This window comes from Schistocerca cancellata, chromosome 10 (genome assembly GCF_023864275.1).
Source record: "Schistocerca cancellata isolate TAMUIC-IGC-003103 chromosome 10, iqSchCanc2.1, whole genome shotgun sequence".
NCBI classification, from domain to species: Eukaryota; Metazoa; Arthropoda; class Insecta; order Orthoptera; family Acrididae; genus Schistocerca; species Schistocerca cancellata.
This window is the reverse complement of record NC_064635.1, coordinates 150,373,263-150,379,628: the sequence shown is the minus strand read 5'-3', so window position 1 is coordinate 150,379,628 and position 6,366 is coordinate 150,373,263.

The following is a 6,366-nucleotide window of genomic DNA, read 5'->3' as shown; positions in this document are numbered from 1 at the left end:
GGGAAGACTATTGCTACGACACGTTCACAAATACCTTCAGATACTTCCACCGATACATCACAAAATTCATCTCCAGCTGACGGGACTACAGCTTCGCCACCTTCACAGATAGCTTCACCTAATTTGTCCAATACAAAATAATCTTCACTGCCTATGTTGTGACTTGGCAAGACAGCCAAGCCACTATGACGAAGCCGAAAAGCACGCGTTTAAGCTCACGCAGGCTGGCGTGAGGTCTGGAACAGGTAAAGTAATTATACTAGCAAAAAAAGGTACATAGCTTCTGGAATACTTAACTTTAATTCATAATTGGTGAACATCGGTCTGACGGTACATGCATCACAGGATAAATATCAAATGATAATGGCGCCTTGCTAGGTCGTAGCAAATGACGTAGCTGAAGGCTATGCTAACTATCGTCTCGGCAAATGAGAGCGTAATTTGTCAGTGAACCATCGCTAGCAAAGTCGGCTGTACAACTAGGGCGAGTGCTAGGAAGACTCTCTAGACCTGCCGTGTGGCGGCGCTCGGTCTGCAATCACTGATAGTGGCGACACGCGGGTCCGACGTATACTAAACGGACCGCGGCCGATTTAAAGGCTACCACCTAGCAAGTGTGGTGTCTGGCGGTGACACCACAGCTTCCACCTACATTACTACGATTGTTGCTACTGACTAGTACCTCATTAGAATTCGTCATACAATCCATCTCCACCAAATTCAGATCCTCCTATGCCTCTCTTTTTAGCGCAGAATCTTTCAACAAACGAACATTCATTCAATCATTCCCTACCACCAAACAAATTCTCCAACCCTATATCTTCATTGTCAGATTTCTCTAAACATTTTACAACCTTTCTTGCACCCTCTATACGGTTGCATTGCATAAATTATTCCTCATTTTATTCTTAATTGTTGTAATCTCCAACATTTGTGTCTTCTTAGCTGATTTTTCGACATCCACACGGTTTTTTAAAATAACGTGTATTTTCCAACACCGGTTCATTTCGCCACCTGCGGAACTAAGATGCGGCGAACTAAAATTTCACGACTTCGTATTCTGGCGTTGCATTTCGTGATGCGCCTGCCCGTCAAATGTTCGTTCCTGATTTCGATTTTCGTTATGAACGTTTACTTTTCCATTTCCCCTTTGAAAATTATTATTAAAGATAATTATTCCTGGCTTAATCGTTATAATTATTGTGGATATTGCTATTACTCCCGTTCTGGTACCCATTTCCCTGTCTAGCCACTACGAGGCTTGAAATTCGACCGCTTTTCAAGCTTCTCACTAAAACCTAAAAACTCTGGCGACTTTGTGGGCCTGCGGACAGTATCCCATTGTAAACATTCCGTTAATTGGCTTCTGAGCGCGATTACAGTCAACACACCAGCGTGATTTATATGCACACTAAAATTCTCCATTGATCTAGTTTCGTATTTGAAATATAGTCCGTTTAGGAACTCATCCTGAAGTTGCGTTTGTTTCCTAGACTCCAGGATTTGTTCAGGAAACAACTCTCACTTCACAGGTAATAAAGGAAGCACTCATCAAATTTGCCCATAATTGTGCTTTCCTCTCAAGATGTTGAAAGGACTCTGTTGGATTCCTTTCATGTTAATTTCTTAAATCTGTTGTCATTTACGGCATAAATTCCTCTTCTAAATTTACTGTGGCGTTTCTGAGTATCTGGGAGGAGACTGAGTAGTGGAACGTGTTACTTTTACACGTAAACACATCTGTCACACTACTACACTTTAAAACACAGTTTATATGTAATTCATGTCACACAGTCTCATACGGAACCTACATCCGCTTTCTTTTATATACTGTATATGATAAGATACTGTCATCCCCCTTCCCTTCTGTGTGAGAGGATGAATGAGCAAATGAATTTCTAGTTGCATGCTTGAGGGTAGCAGACAAGCCTGTTTGCTAGAGAACAGTAGGACCAACGTCGGAACAGGTAGCTACGCTTTCTAAAAGCAAAGAGGTTTCTATCCTTAGTATGGTCCTGTCCGTCGCTTGTCATGTTGGTATAGGAAGCTGCCCCTCTGGCCACTTCCGTTTGTATTTGTGAGCCCCCCTCAGGAAGGGACCAGGTCAGTCTGTCCGTGGCGAGCGTCTGAAGTGGTAAGATCTCCGGCTAAGCGCGTGTCTGCTAAGTCCGTAGGACAATGGATTTCTTAAGTTCAGCCTAACTGAAAATTTAATCACCTTTATTTCAGGTTTAGCTCTAAAATATCTAATGTTATCTTAAATTGCAACGCAGTGTAATTCGTGTGTGAAGTTCAGATTATTTTCCGGTAGTTGCTTTGTCACTACTTTGTGAGTAAAGTGGCACCACGTGTTGATCAATAACTCTAACTAAGATCATCAATCTTAAATGCGAATATGCATGAGATTATAACGTCTCGTCTTGACAGTATTTTTAATATAGCAACTTTTCTTTATGTTCAATCCACGCGTTCCACTACTCAGTCTCCTCCCAGATAGTCAGAAACGCCACAGTAAATTTAGAAGAGGAATTTATGCCGTAAATGACAACATATTTCAGAAATCAACATGAAAGGAATCCAACAGAGACCTTTCAATGTCTTTTAGCGAACTTAATCTTTGCGTCTTCCGAGATTTCTCTCACAGAACCATTTTTACACGCAGCAAGGAAAACAACTGGATGGCTTTTCAAAGCATTTTATTGTTCCTGAATGAACCCATGGAACACATATCACGGTCGTACTCCGATTCGCTGGTAAAGAATTTGAATCTACCCGTATGTCTTTAAACTTCTGTACCCATTGCAGACTTCATTACTAATCTCTGCTTCCAACTGTTGTCTATTTTTCACCACTTCTTTTGCATACTCTACCACTATACCAGACAAACTGTGGTTACTTCCTCAAGCGTGTTTTGCCTCAACACACAATTCTTTACCTCGTCACGAAGCTCCAAGCTGTCCCCGAAATCGTTTTCCTCTGTGTCGAATCTGGTGTTAACCAGGCCAACCTCTTCAGAATTTGTGCCTACATCTTCCCTTTTAGCTTCTAATTTTCAATCTATCATCCCTTCACCTTACCTTATATTATTTCTGCTACACTTGACACTACTGAACTTATCTCTGTTTTTATTGAACCTATCGCTGTACCAAATACCCCCATTTACAGCTGAAATTTATCATTATTTCCTTTAACATGCCACTGAACCATTCGTAGTTACATACCCCTTCTCTGATTGCGGAATATCTGCCCCGTTAACATCGTCTCTGTCAACACTACCACATTCAGATTTAGGACCAACTGACCTATTCACATTATCTTAACAACACGCACTGGGTGCCTGCTCAATCATTGGAATCTCCCTGACCGGCGATGACTCTGTGGGTTCACACATATTAACACTATCGGTGCAAGTACTTATCGATCGTGCTGGCTGCTATTGCTGTACTGCTGCTGCACGAAGTGTCGATGCTGAGGAAGGCCGGTGGCCTTCATTGCCGTGGCAGCTACAGCTGCTGCGCCGCTGTCGAGGTCCCGCTGCTGGACACTCGAACTCAGCACTTCTCCTTGTAGCCTTATCCTTCTTTCTTGAAGTTCCGTGGTGAACTTCCCCCAAACCTAGCTTGTGCTACCGATTCTCACGCGCGCAACTGCTGCAAAACCTTACGCTCAGAACCCCCACGCAGACTGCCTATCCTGCTATCGATTTGGGACCTGGATCACAGAATACTGTAACGAATTGGAATTACAGTAGCAGTTCTAAAAGGATCGGATTCATATCCTAACCGAGCCCGAAACTGTGACAATATCTAACAATTCTGCTGAGTGTAGTTGCTCTTCCAAACAGCAGTACATACGAGTAAAACAGATGCATCGTTACCTGCGGTTATTCATTACAAATTATCTGGATCTGGAAGCTGGGGAGATCTGGAGAGATTGAATAAGAGTCCCTAACCGTTGTTTCCAGTAAGTTTCGTCCCCAGCGCAGATGGCAGATCGTCGGTCGAGGGACCTTCTTCGGCGGAGGCTGCTACGCTGTCATCTCGAACCTGTGCTTTTTATGGGATGCCACTTGCCCATGTATCGATAGAGAGCAATATCTGTAGCACTGACAAGCATGGTAGGCGACACTTCTCATTAACGTACCCTGTTCGGTTATTATTTAAATACCCACACATTTTACACTGTCTTTTACAACACGTCATAGCTTTCTTAATTGTACGATAACTTTGCCGTACAATTTCCGATATAGAGTACAACATGTCTGTCCCTCCAGAAACTCGAAACAGAGTTACGTATCCGTCCCTCCAGAACGCCCAAAACAGAGAAGCTAGTGCAGCCCAAGTACTTCGTCTCCCAGGTGCGCCAAAGCGACCCTAACGTGTCCGAAGCACTTCGGTTACAACGGCTTTAGTCTTATGTTTCTCAAAACTAGTGAAACGATAGACTCGTAGAGTAACCATGAGCGATTGTCATACTGAAAACTGGGTTAAATACAATGAAAAGTATCTTCTTCTTTTCCTTTGGGCCTTTATCCAGCTCCAACGCGGGATGGGCCGTGTTATTATGGATTTGGCAATGTGAAAGGTATGTGCTAAGGTCTGATCAGGGTAGCTCCAGAAAACAGTCGATAGCTGCCAACTGCAGGGTGGAACGAGTATAATATCTTTGAGTAGGAGAATCTTTGATTGTTAAGAGAACCGGGCGCGCGAGTAAAAAAAAAAAAAAAAAAAAAAAAAAAAAAAAAAAAAAAAAAAAAAAAAAAAAGAGAGAGAGACGCAGGTAGGTGCCCGAGAAAGCAGACATGTGCAGACAGCTTTAAGGGAGGAGTCGCAGCTAGATGCCCGGAGGGAGCAGACGTGTAGTGACAGCGTTAAGGTAGGTCGCTGCCCCTGACCAAACTTTAGCACGTAAATGACAGAAGATACATAATCATTTTAAATTGGTTTTTGTTAGATAATTTTCAGAGTTAGGATTTGTATGTCCAAGGTTTGACGCAGTAAGCGTTTTGTAAAATTTTTTGTAAGAGTGATTCGTGCTATGAAAATGTTTGAAATGGTAGGTTTTGTGTATGACTTAAAATTTTAACAATATATATATTGAGATCAACATTGTGTTTAAATCTAACAGCCTGAATCATAATCCACATTCTTTGCTTGTATTGAATATGAAAATGAGTAGTAAAAGTAAAGTTACCTACCAATAAAAGAACCAAGTAAACATCAGGGCCAAAAGGTAATTTTCCAGTACCATCTTAATGCCATTGCACAAACGGCATTATTCTCTTAAACTTGATTGCTGAGTCAAATACATGTTGCATTTCTGGCAAAATGGAGGAGTGGAAGGAACAAGTTCACAGACGCAGTCAGATGCAGGTTTTCTGAATAATTAATTTAGAACAATCTTATCATTGATACTTTCACAACAAAAAAAGGATACAATTTTGGTTAGATACTTTCAAACGTTAGTGGCATAGGGTGCCCCCCCCCCCCCCCCCCCAAGGACAGAATTAGTGTATTCCAGCTGTCTGCGTCTAGTGTAAGCCATGAAATAGTGCGAACGTGTTCAAATGTATGCGAGGCGTGTAATTGAGGCGGAACGTGGGGATCAGCCCGGTATTCACCTAGCGGGATGTGGGAAACCGCCTAAAAGCCAACTCCAGGCTGGCCGGCATACAGCCACTCGTCGTTAATCCACGAGGCGGATTCTATCCGCGGCCGGCGCGCCTACCCGAGTCCAGAAAGCAGCGCTTTTAGCGCTCTAGGCTACACTGGCGGGTCAAATACAATGAAAACTATATAAATAATTAATGAGAGAAGTTAGGCGTTTCGGCGCCTAGCACCCGAATGAGATACTAGCGGCCACAGCCAGGAATATCACATCGTACTTTAGGTATTGGGGCTATGCGCGGCTATGTTTAAAAAGAATAGCTCGCTGTAGTCATAGGGTCCGACCGCGCACGTCTGCTCCCATTCCCCACAGCTAATTCACTGCTACATGAGCCTGCTGGCAAATATTCTATGCAATGGCAAGAACTACGAGTTCATGAAATATATAGAAATATAAAACAAAATGTAAATGAATAATTTAACAAAAACGGTTCTATTCTAACGTCTGTAATTGATGAAGACCACAGTGATTTATGTCGAGTAACGTTTATTCAAGATAGGACATCCCAAATAAACGGGAATTTGACCTACGCGTTGCAGTTAAAATACCGACAGAAAAAACCGTTATCAAATGCAGCAAAGTTACATTGAGAGCGTTGCGAAAATGGTAGCCAAATTCTCTAACTAAATAGTCAGCAAAGACTCGCGAAATCTAAGCCGATTTCGCGATCACAATACACGAATGATTGTCCAGCTCGTT